Source organism: Egretta garzetta, unplaced genomic scaffold (genome assembly GCF_000687185.1).
Source record: "Egretta garzetta isolate BGI_Z169 unplaced genomic scaffold, ASM68718v1 scaffold18, whole genome shotgun sequence".
NCBI classification, from domain to species: domain Eukaryota; kingdom Metazoa; phylum Chordata; class Aves; order Pelecaniformes; family Ardeidae; genus Egretta; species Egretta garzetta.
In genome coordinates, this window is record NW_009260616.1 from 5,274,085 (window position 1) to 5,286,918 (window position 12,834).

The window sequence follows — 12,834 nt, forward strand, 5'->3', positions numbered from 1 at the left end:
GTGATTTCCATTTTCTGGGTAACTAAAGCCTGGGAACTATCTATCCCACTTCAGAAGTGGGCACTTCCATTTTAGTGTGGGTAAGCTTGCTGATAACATTATGTGCCATGGATCTCACAGTGACACTAGAATTACTGGGTTTTTCTTGTTGCAACCTCTGGATAGATAACGTGCTTTATTTACCTTGGGTAAAAAACATGGAAATGGGCTCTAAGTATTTACTGGACATCTTACAAGCTACTTGTATGTTAGTTCATGGTCTATTATAGCATTTAATTAATACGGGCATAAAGCATAAATATCTGAAGCTGTGATAGAATCATAGCACATAGACCTCTTTAGGAGCTGTTAAACCCTTATTAGAAGTCATTTCCTTAAGTAATTTTCTAATTTAGAATACTTCAAGACCAACCTATTTCCTAAATTCCTTAAAATTTCCTCATAAATGTTCTGGGTGCCATCACAAGCCATTTGCAGTATTTTAAGTAGTGAAGTTTAAGTGGTCCATTACTATATTCCAAACACTATCAGCCATGCAATATCTAGGGGCCTTTTCTGTGAGTAAGGAAATAAGTATATTACTACATTTTCCCAATAGTCTCCTACTTCAATTCACTCTTCCTCTTAAAAGTGCTTAGAAATCTCTCAGCATCACCCCTGTCTTTATCCTGAGGTAAAAAATGTAGGATCCACGCTGCCTGTGAAATTATGCATGAGGTAGATGGCTGTTCTAATTTGTTGTGTGCAGCCAGCTCTTTTTGTTGGTCACCTGTTTTTGTCTCAAGAAGTCTCCCATCTTCTACGTCTTCCCTGAGTCAAAAACCTCAGTCTAACCTCAAGCATGGTCAGTCACCAGCACCCCTGTATGGGATGAAGAGATCTCCCCAGCCCCTGGACATCCTGGTGGCCCATTCCAGCTCCAGGTGTCCAGCAGGTTCGGTGGGTCACATCTCTGACCCTAGAACAACATGGCACTTTGGGCAAGCGGGCTGTGGCTTTTTTAGTTTTTTATAATTCAAATTCCTTTCTCTCAGCAACTCCTTGAGATGATCTTTCCTGCGCTGTTTATAATTCAATTTTTTTCCATTCTGTCTTTTCCTTCTGCCTTCTGGAAAAGGATGCAAGAAAACAAGCATTTTTTTCTTGCTTTTTCTTTCAGCAATACTGTTTTCTATTAGTAAGAATTTTTTCCATTAGTCAGCCAGTACACATTTGAAATGGCCTAAACTCACTGCTTTCACTTCCCAGTGAGAAAGTGCTGCATGTGGAGTCCAGAGCTAACCTGTCCTGTAGAAAAAGTGTGAAGGGTCTGTCCAGGGCCCGAGGGCACCCCCAGCCCTGCCTGTCCCTGCCTAGGCCTCTGGGGCTCCCCACACCCTGCCTACAGCCCAGGACCCCATTTCAGCCATCTGTCCTTGCCCCAGCAACACCATAGGCCACCCCATGCTTCTTCCTCAGGGCGAAGGTGAGAGGTGAGCGTCTCAGAGGAAGGGGCCAGCACAGGACACCCTGCAGGCAAGGACACCAGGCAACCCCTTCCAGGTGAGCAGTGAAAACAAGACTGCTTCTTCTCCTTTGGTACCATGTCATGCTGGTTTTATTGCGTACTTTCCAGCTTTTGACTGACTGACCAGGAGATGAGCGGAATTTCCTTTTCTCTAGCTAACTATTATCACTACCATGCTCTGGACAATCAGGGTCTATCTGTCATTTAAGAAGATGTTTGGGACATGTGCAGTCAGCTGTACCTCAACTAAATGTCACTATATTGGTCTGCCTAGACACAGCCTAGCACAATGTAGCTCCATGTCCCACCTCTAACTGATCAGTGGTGACATCTAGGAAAGGGCTATAAGGAAAAAGTATTCAGAGATACTTAAGCTTGCAGCTTAAACATGTACCTTAGGACATCATAAGCCTGAAGTTGTACCCACATCTTTGCACTTAATACCTCTAGGGGAATTTTTTTACATTAATTCATCCAGTTGGTTTCTGAACCCATTTGTATTCTTGGCCTCCATGATACTGTGAGTTCCAAGATATGACTGTATGTTGCAAGAAGGACTTTCGCCTGCATTTAACCTAGGTCTAGTGGTTACTGTTGTCCTTAGAGTCCACACAAAGGTAGGAGCTATTTGACAGCACAGCTGCCTCCAGTTCTTTTCATCTTGGTCTACATCAAGGACCAATACCATTTATGCTGTGTTTGTGAGACTCAGAAGCTAATACAGAATCCCTCTTCAGAGGAACTCTGTTCTTTCTAAAGCAAAAAATACTGAATTTTCAGATTGAAACATCAGTTTTATATTATACTGTCTTCCTGTCAGAGGAATGAGTTCACATCTACTGCCATGGATGTACGTAGAAAGTCGGACATGATGAGGAACAAACACGACTTCTGTCCTCAAAAGTTCGTTTCTCCAGTAACACCTCATGTAATCACACATTGTACATACCTTGGAAAACTGCCCTAAAATAACTTACATGTAGAAACCTCTTGTTCAAATACACAAGCAGATGCAGAACAAAATAAATTCATAAATACAGAAACCTGAAAACCTGTGGACAAGGAAGGCTATAAGGGGTGGTAATATGCAAAAGACGCTTTGTCAAAATATTACTAAACCTGCTATTTTTACTGCAAATAAATTAAGTCCTTATTGTCCCAAGAAATAAGTAATACTCTAATCCAACAATTTCCAAAAAATGAAACCAGGTAATGTTAGGATTGCAGTTTAAGAACAGTTACTTCTGTTGTATCTTTGATTTTGGACATTAAAGGATTGTTTTCTCCTAGTATGAAAATGTGCACTGATGGGGTACCCTAGAGCATCTGTTTATAGTTCACGAATATCATTTCTTCTCTCTGATGGTGCTCACTTTAGTAAAGATATTGTACTCTTATTACCACTACTTCAGCCCTATTATTTAGTCATTGACTAAGCATCCTTTGGGCTCATTTCCATACCTGTATAACTAGAAGAAATCTGTGTAAGTATCAATACCATGTCAAGTGAAGTTAAAAGTTTTTGCAGACCATACGAACATCCTTTGCACAAAACCAAGAAATCTGCACTTCACTGTCAGCTGAAGCAAATAGTGTGGCTTCTGCAGACTTATTTCCTCTCCCTGCCTAAAGAAAAGCAAAGTCAAAAATGTGAACCCATGAGTCTTGAGTTGCTCAGTTCAGCATTTCTGCTAATATCTTGAGCTGTCTCAACAAAAAGCATGCATGAGGGCTCAAGCAACCTTATTTGATATGTAAAGTGAGGTTCAGAACAACCCATGTGCAAAAAAAACTTTGCTCCAAAGCCAGTAAGTGATGCAGTTTAGTTCCCGTCATTACATCTAAAATATTTTAAAGACAAATATTCTTGCTCTGTGAGCCATATAACAAATTCTTCATGTCTGACATCCACAGGACATATACCACACCCTTTGAAGTGGTGAGAAGGAGGAACTCCTGGAATAGTTCACAAATCGGACAGGGTAATGGTTCCATAGGGTACCACTGTGAGATTAGGTTGGGAGGCTGGGAATGCCATTGCATCCTCAGCATGCCCACGAAGCATTTGCTGGATAGCATCTGATGACTCATTTCCTCCCTTAGTGAAAAGAGAGGTGCCTTGGAGGTGCACCTGAACTATGTATGAAACATGCTGCAGTTCAAAAAAATGCAAGCAGACAATCTCTATTTTAAAGTAAGGGAAAGACTGGGGTTTACAGTCAATTTCTTCAGTGCTTAGAAAATTAAAAAAATACTTTTAAAATCCAAACAGTCTCAATTCCCATTTTGTAAGGTTATTCTTCTGCAGAATTTTTTCTGGAAAAAAATATTTTAATGGATATAAAGTAAGAGACAAAAACATGCATTCTTGTCACTTTACATCAGCTTTTAGACAAGATAATTTTCATGTCTTTACAAGCACAGACTTTTGAAACAAATGCACTGTGATGACTCTATGAGCAGAATATAGTGGTATCAGTTATACAAAGTGCCTTGTGAAAGGTGCTTTAACCAGAAGGTTAGAGGTTCCTGTTGCCCATAAAGAGTTATCTTCTTTTGCCTGTATTTAGAAGCAAGATGAATGAGAATGAACCTTTTCTTTTTTCTAGTCCTGTGTGCTCATATGCTCATGCTTGTGCCACACCCAGTTTGACAAGCCAAACATCATCATAGCCCAGAGTTAGGTTCTGAGTTTCTTAGCAAAAATTGAACTCCATCATCTGAAACTGAGTTGCTTGGAATAGTACATAGGGCCTTGGCAGGTGAGACGGGTTTGTCAGGGAACTCTAGGAAACCGGGCTTGTGATCCTGCTGTTCCTGGTTGGAGAATAATAAATACTCCCCCAAGCAGCTGCCTTCTCACACATTCTGACACTGCAGTCTGGCACCAGCAAATTTGATTTTCCCAGATAAGCTCAGTTATGGATTCACAGCCATTTTGCCAAGAGCCTGCTGTCACAGGAGATTGACTGCTTTGCCTCTACCCAGAGCTGGCCTTGCCTCTTGCTCACATAGGAGGTAGCCAGAGAGCTACCACTCCCTGAATGCCAAGCGGTGCCCTCTGTCCCTTATCCATTCTTACAGTAAAAGCAAAATGAGACAAAAGCATTGCCTGTCTCTTTACAAGAAGCTTTTTACAGTAAGCAATAATAAAAAAAAATCAGTTTCTAGATACTGTGTTTGTTAGCATATACTCTGCCACATTTTACTCCCAAACTGCCATACTATACTTCAGTGTCATACACCAAACCTATTTATTGGCTACTCCTTTTTTGGGGATCAAAGCAGTTTCACAGTAAGAAAAAAGCTCCAGGCCATTATTTTGAACATGGGAACATTTATTTATTCTTAAAAACATTTCAAAACCACTCACTCCAAGCTGGCTGTTCTATCATAACGCAGACATTAGAAATAGCATATACCGTATCAGACACGTCAGAAGTATCTTCACTCAACTTCTTTACAGAAGACCAAGAAATCAAGTGCCCTGATGGTTTAACTCACAGCAGAAAGAAGATACACTTGAGGGACCTGGAGAAGAGGTGGGCCTCCTTGTGATTTCATCTTGAGTGGGTTGGTATGAAGTGCACAAGATCTGCCCGGGTGACCTTGAATGAAATACTTGGGTAAACTATCAAAAAGCTTGGAGACATCATTCTCCATTTTGCCTCTAAAAATATTCCAAATTCCAAGAGAGAAGCTGTCAATGACACCACTTTTCTCTGAGGCACTACTTATGAAGTTCTAGACAGTGAAAAACAAAGTAGTTTTTATGCACAGTAGCTACACTGCAAGGATATTCCAGGCTCCTGTCAATAATAGCACCTCCATAGCCACCATGAGCAGAGGTGATGTTGAGAATTTGAATAGATTGCAGATTTATAATTAAATGCAATGTGAATAAAACAGTCCTTCGGCCACGTGGCCAGCTGTATCCACTCACATACTCAAGCATACCAAAATCAAAACTCCCAGGAGTTTTCCAAAGTCACAAACATGTTGCTTTGGAAGGAGAAGATTGTAACTGGGTTCTGCCACACGTGTAATGAAATAACTAAATGACAGAAATAACCAAACTGCTAAGTAAAAATTTCACTAATTAAACTTCTTCAGCACTATCTAGTTGTTCCATAAAACTTTTTAACTATATTATGAACTAAAGAACGTAATTTAGGAAACATCTTAAATTTTCCCTTGCAGTTTGTTTTCTGAGAACATAAGCTTTACAAAATTACTTGAGGAATTTCAGAGGGAAGAATGAATACTAACGTTGTCATGAACAGTATTTATTTTTAATCTGTAGTCAGATAGTAAGCATAAGTGATTGTATTAATTATAGGCTGATATTGTGCTGTTATCTCAGCTGAACAGATCAGAGTTCAGCCCATGAGCATATATCTACAACCCAGTTGATACACAGAGTTACTGAAAGCACCTTCTAGATCAATGACATTGATCAACGATCCAGAAACTGAGTAATTAAATCATTATTTACCTGAAGCTGCAGTCTGAGAGAGCAATCTCATCACTGTGAGAGGCATCAGCAAGGAAACAGCCGCAGATGATAACTCTGGATCCCTTTCTACACCTGGATCAAAACACTCCACTCAGAGGCACTGCTTTCACTTGAATTTATCTCACACACTCAGAGCTGGAGTTATACACACAGCAATTAGAATTAGAGTCCTTCACAGGACGCATGCATTTCATGATTGCTTTAACAGCTACTTTTTTTAGAACAATTAAATGTCTGACTTTCTAAGTGGATTCTCAGTTTTATTTCCATTTCTTACAACAAGTGAATCAAATCAATGATGAATTAACAGCTCTTTTTACTTTACTCTTTTGCTTTGTTTCATTTACTGTGCTTTAAATGCTCTGACTAAGCAAAAGGACCCTTTGATTTTGTTTCAACCCAGCAAAACTAAAAATTAACCTCCATTGGTTTCATTTACTTACACCAGCTTTAACTTTGTAGTCAATACGTGCTCTAAAAAGTGAAGTAGGTGGGCCAGGTGCCTTCTTCCAAACACTTTTCAGGAGTGCCACACACTGTGGTTGTAGGATGCCGGATGAATGTTCTTTGAAAGCTTTTGCTCTGAGTCTGTAACAAGGCACAGCAATGGCTCCTTTCCAGCAACTCCCTATCGTATTCCATTCTGACAGCCATTTTCCAGCTATATCTACAGCTAGGATCTGTAACTTGGACAAGAGGGAAAGAACAAAAAAGATGCTAGAAGATTAATGATCTTTGGAACCATATCACCACAATCCCAGATTCAGTCATCATAAACAGAAACACATGAACAAAATCAATATATCATGTTGGCCCAGTCACTGAATATGCTTTCTATAAACTTCAGAAGCATAGCATTAGGCTAACTTGGGTCTCTAAGCACCACCCTGAAAATCAACTACAGCATATCCAAGAATCTTCTCAGAAATGCCCCTTATGATGCAAAACTTTCTCCTCAATTATCTGTTCCCACAAAGAGTAGTAAATGTTCTTCGCTTGAGCAAAGAATCACTGCAAACTCAGTTTTGCTAGTATGACTGCACCAACTGATGTGTCTGAGGGATGCAGGGGCTTGCCCCATTTTCCATAGAGTCTGTCCTCACAGAGAAGCTGTAGGTGTGCAGCACATGATAATGCTGGATACTCAGAGCACCTCTGAGTAGCCCACAAACAACTTCCCAGATGTCCACAGAGATCTCAACGTCTGCACTTTTGAGATGTCAAGTACCCAACCTAGAATGTAATATGGACCATGAAAGACATGACACAGGGTAACCAGAGCTGCCCTTTATGCTAAAATTTTCATCTTTTGCATTCTTGGCACTTCATGCTGTAGGCAAGATATCTGTCCCACCTGGCGCTTCATCTCTCCCCGCTTCTAGAATCAAGGATTCTAGCAGGAAGGATTCAGCCAGTGTTGCCAAGATTTTTGTTCTATCCAGACCTGAGCATGAAAGGAGCATGTGTCAGCCTGGGCTGAGGATCTGAGAAGGACCTCAACTTTCATCCAGATTAGTCGGGAGTGAACGTGCTCCCCACAGACCATGGCTTCATAGGTATCAACAAGCCTATCTAAGGAGGCTGCAAGCTCGTTCCTTTTCTGGTCCATCTTCCCCCTCTCCTCCTCTGCTCCTGGCCATGAAGACCCCATGTCTCCTGCACAGGCTGTGGCATCCACTGGACCCTGCCATGATCTGATCTAACACATTAAGACAGATGGCCATTTTTATCTGACATATTAGTAAGGTAAGTTATCTCACATGAGACCCAGAGCTAGAACAAGGTAGCTAATGGGAGCCTAAACCAGAAAGCTACAAGGAAGGGAAATAGGTGGGGAAGGAGACCTTTCCTATTTTGGTGGCGATGAGCTAGTAAGTGAGTACACTCTGTACAGCTGTAGCCACTGAGTCCAAGTCTGGGTACACACCCAGTGACTCTCAACTTGTAGTTAAAGTAAAGGCTTTTCTGCAGATTTCTAGTCTGTTGGGCTAAGAGATATGAATGATGATGGAATTTAATCTCATTTATTAACATCTAACACTACAAGACTTCCCCCGGTAAAACTTCTCTGTGCTTGATAACTACCCATGTCCGTGCACCACAGATAAAAGTTTCATCATGTAACTCCAAAATAAAAAAGCCAGTGGAGAGAGTATAGTGTTTGTATTTCAGAGGCAGTTTAAAATGCAAAAATGTACTTATTGTGTAATACCCAAAGACCACCCCCATCTTGGGGAAAGTAAGTGGGAAATGAAGCTTCAGAGAGGGTGTTTGTCTGAATCAGTCAAACCTGCACCACAAATGCAGAGGCATCAGAGCTCGTATTTAAAATTCAAAGCATACCAGTGCATAGGAAGATCTATCGTCCTCCCTGGCATGCACTGCCTCTGAAATAATGATGGCTACATAGTAAATATACTACTGTGCTGCGTAACTTGCTCAAACCCAGCCTAAAGGTCCTTTGTTAGTAAAAGAGGTAAAATTGCACTGCTAACATGAACATACTAGGAAATTCCAAAGTATGTTTTAGCAATCACGGATTTCTTCTCTCATCAAAGATCTCAGTCCATAAAAGGCCTCTGACATACAAGAGAAAAAGAAAACCTAATTACATTTTATGGGAAGTCAGAACAATAGGTGGCCTAATTATTTCCAATTAACCCTGCCCAGGAACTCACAGGCGAGGTGAACATACACAAACAAATGAGCATTGTGGATAGCTTCTGCTTAAAACAGAGGTAAATAACATGACAGAATTAGGTGGTTTTCTCATCCTCCTATGACTAAAAAATATGTATGCTGACTGTCCTCCAAACTTACTCCTTCCTGTGATTCACTTTCTCTGTTAACTTAAACACTGAAAATTAAGCTTTGTCCCAAAGCTTGGTGGTTCCTATGCCTGTCCTGTTAAGACTTCCTCCATCACTGTGCTCAGTCCTCCTTGCACTTGGACCCCTTTTAACTCCAAAACCAGAGTTACACAAATACAGCGGTCTGTTTCGTTCAGACAAACAAAATTAAGGGGTCTTTATATCAGCACATTCTAGGCAGCTGTAACCCTATCAGATACTAACTCTGCATTGTTCAAGATGAACCAAATTGCAAAGCCTTTTTAAATAAAGTTCCCAAGGAGACAGTCCAGTCCAGACAAGCAAAATCAATAAGGCCACACATTCAGCCTTGCAACAGGCCAGCTTCTGAGCTGCCTCCCCTTTTTCCCCATCTCACTGAAAATGGACTCGTGTACACCAGGGACGGGAAGCAGGATTAGGTGGTGCTCTACACCGCTTAGTCAGAAGGTCCTTATATGTCTAGGAAACAGGCTTTTCTACCAAGAAAAGCTCATGATGACAGAGAATAAAATCCACCTGAATGTCTATTGACATCCTGCCTAAGACATCTCCCCAAAAGATTATAAATTACTCTTGTAATGGCACCCCAGGCTTCAACAAGAATTAGCAACCTAAAAGAAAGGTGGTTTTCCTACGATGCAGCAAAGCTCACCCCAGGGGAAGTATGTACCTTTTTGCTGTGGGAAGATACCTCGATTCTGTCTGCCACTGCTATTAATGCAGAAAGAACATTAAGAACATTAGAACATTAAGAACATTGCTGTACTTTACAGTAAAACATTTTTCTCTGGTAGTTGTGACCAGAGGAAAAATCATGTGTGATTTTAATTTGTCTACAAACCAATAGACAAAAGTGGTGTGTGCACAAAGGTAGCTTATTTTAGCTTTATGTGCATGAGACTAGGCAAATTGGAATTAAGCTAGAGGAAATTTCCATAGAGAATTCTACCCTGAAATTGCCATCACCAAGAATACCTGACAAGTACTTGGTTGGAAACTCCAGCTACAACTAGAAAGAGACATGAAGGAGTCATTTCTCAAAATACATTTTTCAAGTTTTCAAGCAGTATAGAAATATTTCTCGAGTTGCTGTTAATCGTGTTGCATTCACTTCCAGTAACACACAACTGCTGACAATACCAATATTGGTAGACCACATAAAGGAAAATTTAATTTGATTTTTTTTTTGTGTTGGATTTAATTCTCAAGTATTTTTCATGTTTCTGTTGTGGTCAGTCTAAAGATTAAGCATTTCCAGCAGCAATAACTTTTAAAACTTGTAAGAGTGGGTTGGATTGCATGGAGGTGTATGTAGAGTTTGTCAACACACCTGCTTGAGGAGCAATACAAGAAGCTTCATATATTGTTTTCAGGCTTAGCTGCTCAGTGTGTTGAGTACCTTCGCCCTACCGCGGTGCGTCTCGGGTTGCTGCCTGCTGAGCCTTTCCTAGAACATCCTCTGAACCAAGTTCCTGGAGAGGAACTGCTCCAAGGAAGTTTTTTTTCCCCTTGTTTATTGACTGGAAAATGAAGAGAGAGACCAGTGACCAAACATCTTCATAGGACCGCTTGCCTTTATTCTATTTTACAGTAAAATTGCCATAGACTGTAGCTGACAAACAGAGGAAAACACAACAGTTTACTCAAGAGTTACTGCAGTGATTTTTTACCACTACTGTTACTTCTTAACATCACTGCAGAGATTTTTAATAAAAGCAAGGTCCTAGGGGTGAGACTCAAATTGCATGCAATGGCTTTGGTTAGCCCTTCCCTAGAGAATAGTCAATTGCCTCAAAGCAAAGGAAGGAAAGTATTTGGCCAGCATGTTAAAGGAAGGTGCTGTGAGAAAAGTAAGTTAGTGACAAGAATTTTGTAAAAAGTCCTGGCAGCATTGCCTGTGCTAAAGCTTAAGGAAAAGCCATATATATGTACTGCTTGTAGGAGCTTCCAGGGATATAATCATAGTAGTTTTCCTTATTTTATGATGATTTTATCTCAAAGATTCCCTGTATCTATAAATTCCTCCAGTTCTACAAACGTTGATGAGACCACTACCTTCAAATCCTGTCCATTTAAGTAAAAACATGACGAAGAAAATCAAATACACTTTCAAGAAGACAGTCTGACCATCAAAATGAATGCATTAATGAATAAATTAATGTGATCAAACTGGCATTAGGAATACTTACTGTTTTCTTTCCATTATGAAATCTGTGCCCCCAAATTCATGTAAGCAAAGCCTAGAAATTAGTAGATTTGTCCCTATAGCAATGTGAGTATTTCTTCTTTATACAAAATGGTGACGACTTAAAATCTGCCAGCTTTTTCCTTTGTAGGCATGGCTTATCCCATTTGTAAAGAAACATTCATGGGTTTCTTGTATGTAGACCAAGAAGGTTTCTTAGACTTCTAAGCTGTCGCATTCCAAATATTAATGAATTATTTTAATGAATTATTCTAAGTTATGTGAAGGAAAGGAGGAAGAGGCCATATGTTTCCTTTCAAATTTTTCTATATGGGGTCATACTAAAAAAGACATAGGTGACATAAAATGAATCAGTGTTATAAAAAGTTTGCAAACTATTTCGAATACTCCTGCAGTTGTATTTTGGTATCTATGTGGCATATACTCAAAAAAAGATTTTGTGGCAGAATTTATTGGGGTTTATTGGCAGGCAGACAGTGAACAGGGAACAATTTTTCAGTGTGCCTCATATGACAAGAACTAGTAAACTTCAAGCAGCAAGTACAGACAAGTAAAGGGAGATCCTTTCTCACACACAGTATGAAATTCATTGTTACAGGATACTGAGGGTGGGAAGAAAAATCCATCAAGGGCTATCAAACACTAAGATATCACCTCCAGCACAGGAAATCTCTGAGCCATAGATCACTAAAACCTGAAAACTGGGAGGGAGGGAGACCGTGTAGTATGACCATATAGTTGATTTTTCCTCCACAGGCATCTGCTGCAGCCACAGACAAAGCACAGATGCTCTTTAACAGAATAGACAGCACCTTAATCTGAATGAGTGCCAATCCCTTTATGCCATCATGTATGATGTAAATGAACAAAAAATATATTAACTATACCATCATATATTTGCCCTTTCTGCATATATGCAAACACATACATATGTACAGGTATATATGTATGTATGCATTTATATACATATACATGTTCATGCAAAAGTGATAGCCATGATTTTCTTTGGTTCCAGGTACCCTTTTAGCAGCAATAAGTAATATAAACTGCTACCTTGGGAAAGCCTTAGCAGTCTATTGGTACGGGGACGCTCTATAAAGCTCATATAAACTGTGCCTCTGAGACTGATGTTACACAGATTTGCCTTACAGAGACTCTTGAGCTAGCAGAAATTGCAACTTCAATGATGTTTTTTGACAGTTTATTTTTGCGTAATGCCCCAGATTAAAAGAAAAGGAAAACAACACACCACATCCCAAATTCCTGCGTGCAGCTCTGTAATCAGACCCACATGTGCCTTTTGCACGGTTGGAACCTCTCTCTCTTCCCTACAGACATCCGCCACTAACCAGCTCCTCAAGGCATAAGCTGGAGCATCCTTGCCATTACTGTTTTGCTCTCCTCAGGTCTCCTGATCCCTGCCTCTTCGTCCAGGGATTCTCAGTCTCAGTCTCTCCAGTTCTAAGCCTTGCTCAGTCACCTTGTTCCAAGAAGTGTGCCTTTTCCCAATCCCTCTGCTTTGCTAAATGTCTTCTGGTCTGGATGTCATCTTACAGACTTCAGGCTTCCACTTACAGACATCTTTCCCCAAGCTCCTGAACCCAGTATCTTCTTCCAAAATATGCCTCGCCTGTGATCTTACTTGCCCTTTCTCCACTGACTTCCAGCCTGTCAGAGTCAGTTTTGCTCTCCTCTTCTTGTTAATCAGGTTTTTGCCTAATCCTGTAAGTTTTCTCTCTTTCTTCTCTCTTCC